The sequence below is a fragment of the Pagrus pagrus genome (assembly GCF_965226575.1).
Source record: "Pagrus pagrus genome assembly, chromosome: 5".
Classification (NCBI taxonomy): domain Eukaryota; kingdom Metazoa; phylum Chordata; class Actinopteri; order Spariformes; family Sparidae; genus Pagrus; species Pagrus pagrus.
Genome location: NC_140189.1, coordinates 4,266,532 through 4,285,228, shown reverse-complemented (window position 1 = coordinate 4,285,228; position 18,697 = coordinate 4,266,532). Strand labels below are relative to the sequence as shown.

General features: G+C 43.6%; 1 protein-coding gene across 1 annotated transcript in view; it reads right to left on the bottom strand.

The window, feature by feature from the left end:
- The window catches only part of ppargc1b (peroxisome proliferator-activated receptor gamma, coactivator 1 beta), a 103,147-nt gene that overhangs the window by 45,392 nt on the left and 39,058 nt on the right, over positions 1-18,697 (bottom strand). The window lies entirely within an intron of this gene.

Here is an 18,697-nt window from a genome sequence, read left to right as displayed (position 1 = left end):
GTTAAGTGTCCCACTGCCTTAACTCTCACTTTCTTGTAGGTCACTTTGACAGGAAGTGGTTTATAAATGACACCTCAGATGTCCCTGCAGCACCACGTTAACGTATCCACTCATGACCCCCGTAAATGAGGAAACCCTGTATGTGAACATCGAGTAATGATAATTGTGACTATATTAACAGATTTTATTTTCCCCTTGCAATCCAGACAAGTCTTGATCTTTTTAATGCTCCATCTTTAGGGCAAAGCATTAATTGCTGTAGTGTTTCAGAACTGCATTTCCCAGAGTACAGCTGTCAGACGCTGTGAGTGATCTCATCGTCGGGTGTCTGTTTCAGCGGATGATTTCTTCTTCATTTAAAAACTTTGAATCCATCCTGTGCAGGAGCACTTTATTTCCAGGAAACAACTAATTTTAAAAAAAGAAAATACGAACATCTTATGACTGGAATTATGTTGTGACCTTCTGAGGGGCCCCTTTTTCTTCAGGTTGACAACCAATGCTTCATCATGACATGAGGCATCGCCCGTGGCTCAGTAAGTAATTTGTTGACAGGTAATGAGAAGGGAAAGCTGCACGATTTAAACTTCCCAATTTATTTTTCTCCTCTGCTGCCAACACAGAAGGGATGTGCTTAATTACTGCGAACAAAAAGGATGCCCCCTCCATCCGCGGCCCCCCTCCATATTTAATAAGGGCCACAAAAAGCCAATTATGTGCTGTTTGATTATTGAGGTACAAAGTCACACAATGAAAACTCACAAGGGTACGGACGGCAGCTAGATTAGGTTGCAGATCAATGGGAATCATTATCTCACGCTGTTTAATCTTTATTTATCCAGAGAAGCTTGACTGAGCACCACAATGTGTTTTTGCAGCAACAACCTGCTTTACATTCACAAAGTTAACACGTTTTCACAGCGGGAGCAGCTCAGTACAAACGCTGTCGTCTGCTGCTGCAGCCAAAACAAGATTCAAACCTGCGACCTCACGACCTCATAGCTGTACTACAGTCCAGAGCTGCAACTAGTGTTTCTGTCACGATCGACTCAATCTCTTAAGTTATTTTTATGTATAATCATCTTTAATCTTTAAAGCGCTTTCTTTTCCATCCAACCCTGCCAGAACTAGAGCTGTAACTAATGTTTCATTTTAACAATTATATATATATATAGATAGATATAGATATATCAGATATAAATCCAGAGTCTTCAAATTGCTTTTTTTACCTAAAGAAATGCAGCAAGTTGTTTCATTAAGGAGCTGAAACCAGCAGATGTTGGACCTTTTTGCTTTAAAAAATGACTGAAACCATTATTTGATCAACTAATTTTCTATCGATCAACTAATTGATGATATTCAACTAACGATAATATATAAAAGAGAAAAGCAGCCATTCCTCACATCTGAAAAGTAACACCAAGAGGATATTTGGCTTTATTTCTTAAAAAAACTATCATCAAAACTAGTAGTAGTATAGTGAGCAGCAGTTAGCGACCATCAACAAGTGGCCAATTCTTACATATTAAACCTTTTTAATACAGCGCAAAATTCAAAGATCTCATTTGAGATATTCAGGTATTGACCTCGGATGAGTCGACCCTCCCTGTGGATTTAAGTTTGAATCCTCCAGGTACACACAAGTTAGGCATCACAGCCGCTTGTCTATGGACTCGCTTTGGTTAGAACCTATTTCTATCATGAGCCTGAAGTTAGAGACAGCAGAGGAAAATGTTGGGCCACAAAGAGTGACAAAGAGAAAATGAAGACTTCTCCAAAACGAAAGATGTTTCTGACAAACCAGCGGGTCGGTCGGATGCTCAGAGACTCAGAGAGAAAGTTTGTCACTGCGCTCGCTCTGGAGTTTCTCTTTTCTCAGGACAAATGGAAGATGAATGAGTGAGGAAAAAATAAATGGAACAGAAAGGAGACATTACCCAGAATGCAAATCTGATTCTTTCATTCAGACGCTGCACTTAAACACAGACAGATCAGTGTGTGTGTGTGTGTGAGTGTGTGTGTGTCTATATTTAGCTCTTATCCTGGTCTCATGACCAGTTCTTCCACGGGCTGCCGGTGACTTGAGAAGCTGCTGCCAGACACAGATGACCTCTCACACACACACACATACACGTCTTAAAGCTTGATGATGCAAGTAAATGCAGATTATTATGGAATTAATCAGAAGTGTGCAGGCATGTGTGTGTGTGTGTGTTTGTTTGTGTGTGTGACCTTGACCTGCAGTGTTGCTACCACAGGACAGACAGTGATTTATGTGACTGTATGCCTTTGTCTCTCACACACACACACACACACACACACACTCACACACACACACACACACACACACAGCAGCTATAATGAATGAAAGACTAAATTGGCAGCCAGTGTTTCTTATTACATGCCTCAGTAAGGAGAATGAGTGTGTGTGAATGAGAAATAGTTTGAGAGAGCTGTATTACATCTGCCAAACATTTAAAGGAACAGTATGTCTAATTTTCCTCTTAAATTCATTTAGTTCATTTCCTTTGACTCTGTGAATGACCAGCGGGCGACCGAGCGTGCAGTCAGTCAGTAAGTCATGAGGTCAAATTACATGTGTGTGTGTGTGCGTGTGTGTGTGTGTGTTTGTGAATGTGCTGTGATGAGCACGAATGAGGCCAATTGAGAAGGAAGTGGGACGCTGCTAAAAAACCAGAGTACTGGCTGTTCCCATCACTGCTGCTCCAGGATATGTGTGTGTGTGTGTGTGTGTGTGTGTGTGTGTGTGTGTGTGTGTTCCATGGGACTATGTGTCTTCATGAAGTGCAGCAGGGTAATATAACTGACTCTTGCCCTGCTTAGATGCCCTTCAGTAAAACACTGAGACCCCAGCAGTGTTAGCAGCTGTCTGGTGAATGTTCTTACGCCAGTCAAATTGTGAACAACCTAAAATAACTTTCTTAGCTTCACAACTCTGCACCTACTTAGTACGCTCATTTAAATGCGGTGCCAGAAGATTAGAGTCTGTATTCTCTGCTTCTTTTTGCATGTTATCAGTGACAAGTTCTTCATAAAGGTGGGCTTGTTGGTGCAGCTGGTAACTAGAACTTTATGGGAAGTGACAACAACTTCCTAACTAGCAACCTAAACGCTGAAAACGACAAGTTACCCTAACCTGGTCACTAATGGTCACTAGTTCCCCCCCAAATTATTTTGCAGGGGGCACCTTTCCTGCATCCAAGGTTTATAGCCGCCCAAGATGGTTGTAATTGGTTTCAAGAAATACAAACAAGCACACACAACATAGTGTTTTTATCCCTGGAGGTCTGACTGTGTGAGATTATCTTCCACCAGGTAGCAGGAAAGCCTATCATTACCATCAGCCTAACCACAAACCTGCGAGTCACATCTGACTTGTGGCATTCTGTCATGCTATAGTCTTTCTGTCAAGATCACGTTAGGATTTTATTTTGGTGTTCATCACAGATGAGCTGTCATTTTGCTGCTTGTGCATTGGAATGACAAACAAACAAGGTTTAAGTTGAAGCTGGCTGAACTTGGAGCACAGCGGAAAAGCATAAATTCAGAGCGATGAGAAAAGTGAGGGGACTCATCTCCTTCATACTTATTTTGTTGTTCTCATGGATCTTTCTGGAGATTTCTCAACTCATCTAAATTCTCTCCAGCTGTGAGAAGCTTCTTCATTTCCATAGTGCATTGCATTTTGGGAGAATAGTGTCGAATGGTAAATGGACGCGCTCTTCTAGTCCACCGCTTTACAACACTTGTCACGTCCACCCATTCACACACAAACTCATACGCCGATGGCGAGGTGCCGCCCTGCTCATCAGGAGCGATAAAGCCTTTCCTATTCAAAGCTTCCCACGACATGTCCACGCTCAGCCATTCACACACACTCACGCACCCATGGAACAGCCAGCGGGAGCAATTTGGGGTTCAGTTTCTTGGCCAAGGATCGAATCACTGACCGTCTGATCAGTAGACGACCTGCTGACCTCCTACAGCCAGGCTAAATTGCTGGCATACTCAAAAAGCGACTGTGTTCGTGCAGTCAGTCCGTTTGATTATATCTTGTTTTGTCACTTTTCCAGTCTGATCACACCATGTCCTCAAAAGGCACACATCAAATGACTGCAACAAAAAAATTCTGGCACTGATCATGTGTGGACGGCTTCACTGTCCTTTCATGTGCGCTACAGCTGCAATAATAGTTAATCCAGGAACTTCATCACTAATCTGAATCTGTGCAAGAATTTAACTGCTCTTACTACATGTGAGGGATTAAATGTAATCCAATTAAGCGTTTGTGACAAATTTAGGAACGTTTCTCTTCAAGTTCGCTCTCCATATTCCTCTCCAGAGCGAGGACTACTGTGCTGACCTTTGGCCTTTGACCTCATTACTGTCAGCTGCTTACAATGTTTGAAAAAAGACAGTAAGAATTGATGAAAAGAGACAGATAGATTGCATATTGACTCACTGGTGAACACACACATCTACATACCGTTTGTTCTTTCTCTCTATAACACACACACACACACACACACAATCTCACATCATCAAAGGCTCTCTTCCTCTCGCTCGGTCTCAGACACACACACACACCGACACGCTTGCTTCCTTCGTATCTTTATCCCCATATCACACACACACAGACACACACGTACACACACACACACACACACACACACACACACACACACGTACACACACACACACACAGTCTCCAAATGATTTCTGGCCTTCAGTCAATACAACAAGTGTTATTGAGTGCTGCTGATGCCGCTTCCAGTCTCAACTCAAAAACACTCCAGAGTTCAATCAAACGCTCATTCTCTCGCTCTTGTTTCTGTCCGACAATCTACCGCTGCCTATAAAAGGTGAAACCCTCCAAGGCTTGTACAACAACAGGGTCGGGTAATAAGAAAAGTTCCAGTTTGAGTCTTTTTAAAGTTCCCACGAAGTCAAAATCGATGTTTGTGTTTTTGTTGGTTTTATCACATACAGTATGTCTTGCCCTTTTTCTCATCTTTACGCCAGTATCAGGCCCAGTGACGACAAAAAGACATTCTGTAGTTGATATTTTAGAGTGAACAATGGACGATTACAGAGGACAGAATTAGTACGGAAACAAAACAACTGAAACTGGATCATATTTCATGGAGAAAGTATCTTCTGATGCTTCACCTAAACGCTGGACAGCTAGCTTTACCTGTTACTAAAGTTGCTGCTAACCAGCAGCCTCCCAATGCACCTTTGGACCGTGGCTGTATGCGGCCTCTGAAAGTGTTGATGGAGGCCAGTTACAGTCAAGAGGTGATTTATGGAGTTGGAGCTGGTGGACAGATGCCTGTAGCTTGTTACTAGAGTAAGCACTAACTGCTGCTGATGTGGCTGCCATGAGGTAGTTCGCTCGGTTAGCAGTCCTATTAGCATGCTGAATGCACATTCAAAGCTACTGTAAACACAAATCAATATCTGCCTCATGCCCCTCCTTATCTGCCCATTGCACAGGAAACACATAGCAGTGCCGAAGCTAGTACTGCTCTGTGCCGTTTCATTGGAACTTTCACAGTTTCAATTCAAGTTCTGTTCAATTTTAAGACAGAAAACCATTGGTTTGGACCTGCCGTACAAAGCTTTCTCTGATTTAACCAAACAAAAGTGGCTCAGGCCAAAACCAGGGTGTATTTGCATCTTTATCATTATGTTCTGGATTTCATTTGAACAAAATTGTAAATTATATGCAGCAAACTTTAAAAGGACAAAACGCTGGCACATCTGTGATTTTTCAGTCTTTGCCTCTTTTGGCCCCAAAGCTTCCCAGAAGAGGAGAGAACAAGGCACTAATGCTCTAATAACTTTCATAATGACCCTCATCAATATTGCTAATGACTCCCGAAAAAAAATTCCACAAACTAAAGCCAGTGCCTCCCTTTGAGCCGTAAACCTGAAAACTGGAAAGGGTTGCGTCATTGACGATGTCTTGGAAATCATGGTTTAATATTAAAAATATAGTGTGATCTCCGACAGAGTCACTGTCTTTGGTTAATTCAAGGTTCCTACGGGTCACTGACGGTTTGGAATCCAGTCCGTCTACGGCTCTTCCTTCCTGCTGGGAGATCCGTTACACTGATCTCACCTCCAGCCAACCTCTGTCACTCTGCAACATAATCTGGCTCTATCCCTCCCTCCTCCTCCTCCTCCGCCATCCCTCCATCACACCATCCCTCGGCTAGGAAGAAGCGCAGAAGCTAAATCTGGAAGCAGCAGCGCAGGTGAACCCTCGACTGTCCCCGGCATGTAAGAGGCTAATGACGGAGGGATGGAAATACTCACATTAAGCCAAACAGACTGTACTCCAGTGAACAGGCTGATTAAACTGCAGCACAGTGCTCTGCTGTATGTGTGTGAGGTGTGTTTGCTTGTGTTATCTTTTCTATATCTGTTGCTTTATCTAAATTCAGCCCGGACTCTGGTAAATTACCTCGGCTGCACACAGATGCATCTGATCGGTCCAACTGATACATACATAACAGGCAGGACCCCGCCTGCTCCACACCGCTTGTCACTAAGCACCCCGCTTAATTGTTGTCAGATTAGCAGTCAAGGCTAAATCGGACTGTTCCACTGGCCGATGGATAAAGCGGCAGCCAATCGAGAGCGTTAGAAGGGCAATGCAGCAGCTCAGTGAAACAAGAGAGGGGTGGGTGGGCGAAAGATGCTGAGCTCGGAAGCACGGATGGAGGGTAAATGTGGAGAGATACCAAAAATATTGTAAGGTTGAGAGAGTTCAGCTGAAAAGTCAACACCAGAATTTTCCTGAAATATTCATTACTTTTGATTAAATTCAAACTCACAAACAGAAGTTCTTGAAAAATAGATTTGGTTTGATTGCTTTGAAATAGCTTATTCCATCTGAACTGTTAAAGTTCATCTTTATTGGGTTTTTTTTCTAATTTCGAGAGGCAAAATGCAGAGTTTTTTTATGCAAGCTCATTTCTGCCAATTTGATATTAAATAAAAATCCTATAAGTCAATATAATGAGAAATGTCCTTACTTTAGGAAAGTTTCTCATTATTTTCAAATACATAATCATTATTTCAAGAAGATTTTTACTATATTGACTTCAAGGACAATTCTTTTCTCACCACACTGGCAGAAATCTTATACATATTTCTTTATTTAACATAACAGGAAAGTAAAAACACTGCTTTTTTCCTGTGAATTACAACATAATTGTACCTTTTACCTAATTTAATTAAAACACTCTGTGCTGACTTTGTGGTTTAGCCTGTCACAGCCAGGTAACAGGAAGCTAACAGCTACAACCATCAACTTGCTGCCCAACACGTACGGAAGATTTACCAGTAAACAGACAGATGCCGGATAAAAGCGTGTCTGCCACTGTGGCGTGTCCACGTCTGAGCGAACATACATTATACACGGAGACGTAGATGTCGACGCAGACGGCTGTAATGGATTGATAGATCGAGTGCAGGGGTTTGTGGTGCGGCTTGAGTCCGAGTGCTGTGGAATTAGATATTGGGACGGCCGGACACCTGAGACCGGAACATGGTCGACACGGAGGGTTAAAGCCTGTTCAGTGGCAATTTAATCAACCAAGGTCTCTCTCAGGGAATATGGAAAGTGGTTACCAGTGCTTAAAGAGATTGCAGGAGTCCACATGTTGGAGGAGTGATGACAAAGGACACAGAGGACATTTTGATGTGGAATAGATGTTGATACGACAGCGTGCACTGGAGGAAGATGTTGAATTTGGCACCGCCACCATTACACCATATTTTATCATCACATCTTCCATCTGCCTGTTGACTTATCAGTCACCTTCTTTCTCTGGTTTGGTTCTATGTGACGCAAACCCAACAGCTCGACTCAAAGTGAAACTGATTCAATCCTCTTAAACTCTGAGTGTCTCTGTAAACACTCCCAGCCTTCCTTCCCTTTTTCCACCCAACGGCCCTTTTTTTTTTCTTTCTTTCCATTCTGCTCTCACGCTGAAGTGTCTCCCTGGATGAACCTGGCTGGCAGGGCCTCCACGCCGTCTCAGCTGCCACCACCGCTCTTATTTCTGAGCTCTGAATCGGCTTTCCCCCTCCGATCATATTACCCAGCTACCTGCAGAGTCCAGGCGGCAGCTCTTGGCTCCTTTAAGCCCACCATTATCTCTCGTCTTCATCCCCCCTCCGTCATCATCCTCACCTGTTCTGTCACTCACAGTTTCTCTTCTCAAGGATGTTGATGTTCACAGTTTTGACTTTGGCTCTGAAAAGTTCAATAACATAACACCTGGTTGTACAATGATAACTTCAACCTTTGGGGAATACGTGAAGAGTTGGATGACAAGAAGAATCTGTCTCTTCAAGATGAAACTGAAGCCAACAACTAGTTAGCTTAGCTTAGCAGAAAGACTTGGGACAGGGGGAAACAGTTACGGTGGCTTCGCCTAATGAAAAGAATCTGCCTACCAGCACCTTTTAATCCGACAAATTTACTTGTTATATCTCCTTTTTTAAATCCACACAAAAACCGAGGTGTTCTGTCCATGGGTCTTCTTATTCTAAGAGCTCTTTGGTGGGTCCTGACCCCTGACTGCTGTTTTTAAAATTTTAAACAAACCAGGGATCGATGAAGCTAACACAAAGCTTAAAGGCCTCTTGCTTTTCTATGTGCAGAGCCTTTCCTCTGCTGCTTCAGGACTGAATCCATCACTGTGAGGTCAGTGTATCTGATGGCATTCTCAATAGCTTCGTTAGCAATTAACAGCACACGCTGAGCCCGGCTAACCAGCAGATTGGATTGGCTAGCTGTCCAAAACTAAACACTCAACTGCAGCTTCAGTTTTAAATATATCATTCATCATTTCCTCTTCTATCCTCCCTCCTCGCATCTTCACCTCTCCGTTCTCTCTCTCATTTGCTCCATCCTTCTTTAATTCCTTGTTTTTCTGTACTCCTTTTGTAGTTTCTACATTTCCCTTCTGACTTGTTTCAACCTTTACTTACAGTTGTACCTATCCTTGCCTCTTAGAAAAACCTTTCTTACTTTCTTGTTGTTTCCTCTCTCTTCTTCACTCCACACATTTAACCTACTTTTTCGTTTTTTTTCATCCTGACTACACTGCTATTCTATAAATCTCCTTTTTTTCTTGCAGTAAAGACAACCATGTGATCTGTAATTAATGCATGTGAGTCCTATAATGTAATGAACACACCAGACATCATTTGGAGGCAACAATTAGGAATACCCACAAACCCATGCATAGTCTTGCTTCTGATTTTCCTCCCCCCTCCATCTTTCTCCTCCTTTACCTCCTGTCACATGCTATGGACATTCAAAGGCATGACACTCATTATTCCCTACAAATTGCTCTTCATTTTAACATCTAGGAGGAGGCTTTTGCATCCTGAACATTTAATTTTTGGGACATTTTGACATAAAAATCGTCAGATTTTTGGTAATCGGCACTAAACACTGCCTAATTGAGACTTCCTGTAATGTGTAAATGATCGCTCCTCCAATAATCCATATCTATTAAACCCTCCGCTCCACCTCCATCTCCATCTTTCTTCTTCATCCACCCATCCACCCCTCCGTCCCTCCTCTCAACTAGTAATCTATCCTTTCAGGCAGGCAGCATTTGTAAAGCTCTTAACAGGATTGGAGAAAATCAGAGTGAACCTTATCACAGGGGTCGGGTCAAAGGTCAGCAGAAGGGTTAATGATGGTGTGTGGAGGATATTAGTTTACTAACGTAGAAAGATTTTCTCTGAGCACTGAGGTGTTTATGTTCTTGAAGCTAAACACACACAAACATTTAGAGGCACCTTTTGCTGACCCTCGTCACAACTCTGCGATCAATCGCGTCACATTGCACTCATTTTAAAAACTACAAATCCACCAGTTCACCTGACCTTAATTCAGCAGCGACAGGTCGGCCAATCAGATTACTTCACCTTCATTTAAACTCCTCCGATGGGCAGTTTTGATCCTGATCTCAGCCGCTCGCATTTAATTAGAGACACATCCAGTATTTGTTCACGGTAATTTGTTAGAATGTATTAAATTAGCTGTTGTGCAATTTGCAGCAAGAAAGAGGAGTCACAGCATAAATCATCTATATTTTGTTGTTGTTTCTCGGCGGTTCAATTAAAATCAAATTAAACTTGAGAAATGTAATTTTGGAACTTTTCTATAATCATTCAGCGTAGCTTCTCGTCTACTTTGGATTCTGTTTTCGGCTCCGCTGCCCTGACCCTGGACCAGCCTGCCGTCTGCTGATGTTGTGTCGTCCTTCCCGCTTCCTGACGACGCCGTCTGCAAAATAAAAGGACGATGCAGCAGCAACACGAGCGCTTTCTGCTTATTGTGACGAAAGGACAGCTGAGGTTCTGTAACGTCAGAAAACAGAGCTGCAGAGAAAAGGAGGAGGCAAGGACACTGTGGGGAAATACGATCCTCCGGCTCTGTAACACGATACCACTGAGTCACCAGCGGCAGCGGGCCTTAATCAATTATCAAGAGTCAAATTAGGTAATGCCTCCGTGTCTGGGACAACCGGACCATATGCAAAACTCCAATGAGGTGTTTTTATTGTGGACTAAAATCCTGGAAAAGGTGGTAAAACACAACACCACTTCATCATAAGGTTCCTCTAAGGAACCACATCCCAGACACCACTGCTGAAATATCAGGGACAGAGAGGTGGAGTTCCGACGGAGGAAGCAAAAGAAGAGGAGGGAAATGAGCAACCTCGTCTAGTAAGCTAATGAGCTGAGAAGTTGCCCTCCACGGGCATGCTTTATTTCTCGTAGCATCCCAACAGGACTGTGATATCAGAGGTGATACTTTTGTAGTTCTATATTCTGTGTTGAACCTCAGTACTTTTTTGGTTCTGACTGACATTCGGCCGTAGCACCGAGTACTAGCTATCAGTACATGGCTGGTCAAATTCATAGTCGCCTTTCATTCCAAATATTTAACATATGACAAGATTGTTTTATTTTATTATAGTTTTATATGTATTTATTATGTTGATGGAATAAATGAAAAGAAGTGGTGGGAGGGATGAGGAATGAAGTAGGAGAGCAGAAAAGAAAGGAAGTAAGGAAGGACAACGGCCAAGTTGGCAAGTCGGTCCACTCAGCAGGCCATAAAAGAGAGGACAAATAAGTCTGAAGGAGAATTTTAAAAAGAGAAGCTCCTTGTGTGTCGGTCTTTTCATCCACCAGTCAATCAATCAATCAATCAATCAATCAATCGCCTTAAAAAGTGAATCAATCAACCAATCAGTTCCTGACAAGGTCGACCTTGAGATCAGCAAGACCACATGACTGAAGCAGATGGATCAGACTTGATAAAGTGAACACTCGAACTCTGAAACTTTGATTCTCCCTCTCTCTCTCTCTCCCTCTCTCTCTCTCTCTCTCTCTCTCTCTCCCCCTCCCTCCCTCCCTCCCTCCCTCTCTCTCTCTCTCTCTCTCTCTCTCTCCCTCTCTCCCTCCCTCTCTCTCTCTCTCTCTCTCCCTCTCTCCCTCCCTCCCTCCCTCCCTCCCTCCCTCCCTCTCTCTCTCTCTCCCTCTCTCTCTCTCTCTCCCTCTCTCCCTCCCTCTCTCTCTCTCTCCCTCTCTCTCTCAGGTCGGCGCTGCTCGCTAACGCAGCCCAAACAGAGGCATAAACCTGATGAAAACCTTAGCACACAGCTAATTACATGCCTAATCACATCCTGTTTGCACTCACAGAAAAACATAAACAAACCTTTGTTTGTGTGTGTGTGTGTGTGTGTGTGTGTGTGTTTGTGTGCGTGTCAGCTGCAAGACAAATAGCAGCTGATTGCGATTTCTCCGTCAGTTGCAGCCTGCAGATTATAGTGTAGCGCTGCATCGTGAAGATTGGTCACCGGACAAACTGACTTGTCATTACTGAGTGGTAATGCGATGCCTAGCTTGCGGACACACACACACACACACACACACACACACAAGCAAAGTTAAAAAGTGAAAAAAGTAGTTAAGCGACACAAAAAGAACGACAAAAAACGAAAGCAACACACACTGTCCTGCTCATATACACTTTGTACAACGAATACACACAGATACACGGGTTAACTCTGGTGTCCCCGAAGCACACGAGAAGGCGTCATCATGAAGACACACATGCAAACACACACACACACACACAAACTCACTATCAGTGATCCAAAGAGCCCATTTGTGTAAATCCTATAGTCTCAATTCGATTGTAATGGGCTGTGTTCCCCTACAGCAGGGTGGGCCTAGCTGGCTGTAACTAATAGAAAAATCTTATCACAGCTCGGCAACACACACACACACACACACACACAGACACACACACACACAGACACACACACACTTCTCAAGGTCGATTTCTAGGAAATGTGTAGATAAGCGCAGCTCAGCATGTGAACTGTGGGGTCGGAGGGTTGAGGAGGAGAAAAACAAATATAGATAGAGGTAGTTAAAGCAGCGAGCATCTGATATCAGCTCATCCACGCAAAATTAATTATGACACCTTCGTTTAATTCCTGTAAACAAAAAGAGACCACGGTGGACGGATACGATGGGAAGCCTTTATCCTTCTCACACCAGCATTAATCAAATCATGAATGCATCTCCCATTAACCTCACTGTCCCTTTCATAAAGCATCATATACCATTAGACCACTGGCTCCTTCCTGAAACACTGAAAGTTTCTTTGGAAGAAAAAACTCCTTTCTGTTTTGTAATTCAAAGCAACTCAGCAAATGTCTTTCTATTCTCTGTAACTATGACTTTTTTTAAATAGTAATTACAGTCCTCAACAAATTAGTACCTCAACTAGGTAAGCGTCACAATATTACACACTTATTATTATTATCAGTTACATTTATCCTTAAAGATGCAAATTGTGAGACTTTTAGCTGAAAACATTCAAAAACTAACTAGAATTTAAACAGTTTTGACTCTATGATGTCTATGTATTTAGTTGCAGGGATACCAACTGAAGTTAGCATGCTAACCAATTAGCCCTGGCCCGAAAAGAACCAATAAATGACTATGAAAACAGTCATTAGCTGAAACCTGAATGTAATATAGTGTCGCACTGTCAGGTGGAATAAAGACACACCTGTGTGTACGCTGCTGCTCAGTCCAGCTGACAGCTGTCACACACACACATACACACACCTGCATATGCATGACTGCAGAACACTTGCATTTTCCCAGGACATTAAAAATACACACACACACACACACGCACACACACATGCAGGAAACACACACACTCACACCACAGGGGTTAGCAAGTCAGTCAGCACTTTGGTATCCTTTACACCGAGACAATGACAGTAGGTGTCTAATGTTACTGCAGCTTGGATAACACACACCTGTTCCTATGTGCACACACGCACACACACACATTGCAAGAGCACTGCGACCCAAGGAGAAAAATTGAGAGAGGCGTATAAACTCTTTGTCTCAACCTCACAATGAGGTGGCACCAGCTACAGCTGTGCGTGTGTGTGAGTGTGCACGTGATGCAGGTACTGTATCCAGGCAGACTTAGCACTTATATCACAGTGACGTATCTAAATGGCCTGGTCTCAAGCACACACACACACACACACACACACACAGAGAAGGGCTGATTTATGGCCTTTCTGTATCGCGACCACTCTATTAGCGCGAACAGTGACGAGTTTCATTACTGAGGACACAGATGAAGGAAGGACAGAAGACTGAGGGAAAGAAGGGATGAAATAAGAGGGGAAAAAGCGAAGAGAAGGAGTGAAGAGTCTGAGATAAAAAGAGAGGAAGAGGAGGGAAAGGGAGAAGGGAGGTAGAGAGAGAAGAAGAAGAAGAGAGGGAAAGAGCGACACGATGAGGTGAGGGTTTATAAAGGAGGGAAAATGGGAGATGAAGGAGGAAGTAAGAAAGATGAGAGGGATACAAAGAGAAACATTTGGGGAGGAAGTGAGAAGAAGAAGAGGAGGTGTACACGTAAGAATGAAAAAGAGAGAAAGAGGTTATAAAATGAAAGGATGTACAGATGAAGAGAAGAGGAGAAGCAGGTAAAAGGTGACAGACCAGACCTCGGTCACCTGATCCGATGGCTCATGTAGCAGATGCATCACGACTAAGTGTGTGTGTTTGTGTGTGTGCGTCCTGTCTTGTCTCATTCTCATGCAGCGCGCGGTGTGTCTGCAAACTCACCCTCCTTCCTCCCTGTCACTCCTTCTCTTCATCCCCTCCCTCATCCTCTCCATCCTGTCCTCTTTCTTTTAAACACTCATTCTTTCGTTTCATTTTTTCCCCTCGCTCCTTCTCTTCTCTTCGCTCTTTAACCCTCTCCACTGGCTGTTTATCTCCCTCTTCACTCCTCCTCACATCCCTTCTTTTCTTCCCTCACGCTGCAGAGCAGAGAGGTGAAGCCGAGCATCACGACACACCTCTCTCCTACCCTCCCCCCTTTCCATCCCTCCATCCACGAGTCCCTGCAGCCATCGCTTTATCCATCCGTCCAGTCACGACTCCTTAATGGTGCGAGGAGGTGGAATGACAGAAGAGGGAGATGGGGGGGGGGGGGGGGAGATGGAGGGAAAGGAAGGATGAGATCAAAGGAGAAGAAAGAGACAAACCTAGACAAGTCATGCAAAACATTTTTGTTTTTTTCCCACTCTCCTTAAAGCACCTGAATGCAACTTCAGGCAGGTTTCAGAAACAGCTTTCCGCCGCATCACCACACAACAATACGTCTGACAGAAATAAAGGAGGACGTGTTGCTCACTGTGATGGATTACCTTTTACAGGCAAGTTTCAAGTCTACGTTGGTTTGATTCTGTGCTGAAATGAATGGAAACTAATGGCTGCCTGGAAGGCAAGAAAATCTCATTCATCAATCTAAAGAAACCTCTGGTCGGCTACAGAAAATGGTTGAGATGAGTTGCGTTTAACACACTCCAAGGGTTTCCAAACTTCTGAAACTTTGAAACATTTCAACAGTTTAAAAGGTGCAATATGTATAAACTGGCCACCTGTCAAATTCATACTGAAAGCAGAGAGGGCAGCATATTCTCAGAGAAACTGCAGCTAACTGCTGCTAATTGTAGCTGCTGTTAACCAGTTAGCTCAGTTAGCCGTGCAGCTTGCGGTCCAAACTGGGAGTCTGAGGACCAGGGGATTGTTGGTGTTCACACTCAAGCACAGGAGCGGGGGCTAGCTGGTTAGCATGCTAACTTCAGTAGATATCTCTGTAACACAACACATAGACATAATAATGTCAAAACTGCTGTTTCTTCACAGTCTGTTGATACTTTTAGTAGATTTTAAAATGCTTTTAACTAAAATTCCTATATATTACCACTTTAAGGCACAAAACTGGACGAGTAAGAGCTCATGTGTTCTTTGGGAAGCATCATTCACTACAGGACAAAATGACCCGGCCAGTAATAGCACCACGTTATTGTACGTGTCTACAAGATCCGTCATTTCCGCGCTTTCCCTTTATTGTCTACACTCTAGGCTACTTTATGCAAATCAAGACCGTAGAGAGTGACTCATCGCCTCTGGAAAACTCCTGAAAAACTATAAAGACTAACTACTGCGGAGTCAAAATGAAGACAGATCGACAAGAATGTCTCTCAGGCATGAACATAGGAAATATATTGTAATATTTACAATAGACCCGTAATTGCAAACCCTGCCCTGCCTCTCTCGCTTCTTTACTCCACATTTGACACAAAGATAAAGTGATCAAGTGACTATTCCTTGATATTTTCTTGTCAGTCACTGCCCATACTACAGATGTTGTCTTTCCTGTAGCTATGAGTAGGAAATGTTAATGTGAAAATAGCAGCTCTGGAAAGACTCAGCTCGCAAATTGTAGCTGGGGGAGATTTCCTGATGTGACGTCAGAAACCAGAATCGCAGTATGCGGCTAAATGGAGCCAGAAACCTAAATCACATCCCTGAGAGCTGTTTTAGGGGGTATTTTTCCCCTAAAAGATCCCATAAAACGGTATTATTACCTCATTAATATGAGGTAATTCCTCCTGAAATCGATTGTTTGAGTTGAACATTAGAGGGGATCAATCTTAAAAGTAACCCAATGGAAGAAATGTTATTTTGGATGACCGGTTGTACAATTTGTGATGATTTTATACTGTAGTTACCACAGGTTCGTCTGAAGATGTGTGGATTTCCTGGAATTTCTATTGATTATCCAATCCAGTCTAAAGAAGGATCATGATGCACAGTTGAAAGGTCAGTGTGCAGCTAATGAGAGAAAGGGGTTGGATGAAACGGGGAGAGAGAGAGAGAGAGAGAGAGAGAGAGAGAGAGAGCATGTGTCTGTATGTCTCTGTTCTAAATATAGAGTCCAGCAATCTGACAAGTTCATTTAAAAACATCAATACAGCGAAGGAGATCCAGATAGGGTGTAAGAGAGGCTTTTTCTTCTTTGTTGGTGCCGAGCGATCTCTTATTTTACGTACTTTGCTTTCACGCCACACACTCAGCTATGACAACAACCTTGTACGTCCATCACAGGCTGCTTTTGGTCTCCAAAGCTCTAAATCAGCCACCGCTGGAGGAGACGGAGGATGATTTAAGACCACCGATTTCTCATGTTTGGTCAACTTGTGTGAGGCAGCTCAAAACCGACGCTGAAGAAAAGCCTCACGACCAGAGATGCTGTTGTCTGAACCAGTCACTCACAGGATCTTTACTCTGTCTCTCCTCTGTATCTCTCTCTTCCTCCGAGTCTAAATATGGAAGTTATTTTTGCACCCCTAGTCGTCATCTCTCTCCGCTCTTCATTCCTCCTCAGAGGAACGCTCCTATGCAAAGAGACGCACAGACTTAAGCACAACTTTGACCGTTACTTCTCTCTTAAAATGCATCCATCATCTTATCGTGCTGCTTTTTTCTCTCACACAAACACACAAACACACTCATACACACTCTCATGGACAGCTGGGAAGGCGTGAAGAAGGAAGTAAGGAAGGAGGTGAGAGGTTGTAGCTCGGACGCTCCTCTGGATCAAAGGTCATAAAAGAGGGTCAAAGGACGGCAGTCATCCAATCCAACGCCTTTCTAGCCAACCTTGTGTATGCGTGTGTGTGTGTGTGTGTGTGTGTGTGTGTGTGTGTGTGTGAGAGACAGTTTTGGGGTGTCACTGTACCCTAACGCCACTCAGGCAGTGGGAAATGCTGGGGGTTCGGAAGGGGGGGTAGTTTTGTTTTGAAACTCTAGCGTGGCCTGGAGCGGTGGGGATCTGACCTTTACACAGCGTGGCTGTGATAGTGTGTGTGTGTGCGCGTGAGTGTGTGTGTGTGTTAAGGTTGAAAGGACACAGTAAGAAACAGCTGTTCCAAGTTGCACGCACACACAGATTTCCAACAGACACACTCTATTTCTGTCTCACAAATACACACCAGCGGAGACGGCACTGGCTGCTAGCATGGCTGTGACGGTGGTCTTTTCTCACACACACACACACACACACACACACACTTACACACAAGTAAAAATAGGCCTCAGGGTTGCTGTGCTTGTCTCCCATTGACTCCCATTCATTTTGATGCAGTGGGCCACCTGTCCAGCACCAGAAAGGTCACAGGTTTGATTCCAACAGCTGCCATGCTCCAGGGCAGAAGAATAAACCCTTCCAGCTGAACACAAAAACACTCGACTTATGACAAAAAAACACACAAACTGATCATTTCAACACACGTACATGTACACAAAACAGCAAAACGCACAATTTCCAGAATGAACAAAAATACAAATTTCAAACACAAGCACATACTGTATAAGCCCATGCGTACAATTTAACCAAATGCTTTCCACAGATCCCCCCCCCTCCCACACACACACACACACACACACACACACACACACACACAGACACACACCATTTGGCCCAGAAGAGATGGTATTACAGTAAAAACGAGCACAGCTGTCACGCACGCTCGGCCACGTTGACATGCAGCAGCAATTACAGCTGTGGACACACAGCTGATTCTGCTGCTGCTGCACGTTATACACATTACTGCTTTTCTATACTGCTATGACAATAATCCACAACGTTTTAATGCATTTGAACATCCTGTAATGCACATTAGTGCCTCTATAGTATATCCGGATGTGGTGTTGATGTCGTGTGGTGTTGGTCTTTTCCAGGAAAAAACAGTCGATTGAAGTGGAGGGGATGTTTATGAAAGCAGGAAGATTAATTATTTAAATCCATCCATGTTATTCTCTCCCTGTGACTCTACAGAGAGAAACTTCTTGTAAATCAGACTCACAATGACTTAAAATATAAATATCCTCCTAAAAGTGTCCCTACTGCAGCAGCTGACCTGACGTTAACTACCTGTGTCATGACTCTCAACCTTCCCCGAAAAACACCCAAGAATACCGGTATGATCTGAGCTGACCCCTGCCTGTAGATCCCTCCTACTTTAACAGCCAGCTAAACTAAGATCAAAGTCGGTGTTCAAACGACCTCATGCGTCCCCCTAACTCAGACTGTGTGGCTTTTCTCACACAGGCAGCTTTATCCAGGGATCACGAGGGACTGGCAGCAAAATAGATATTTTGGAGGGGATGTTTTGGCAATCTCCCCAACATAAGACCTGGTGGAATCACTGCGGATCTTTTTTTTTTTAAATGC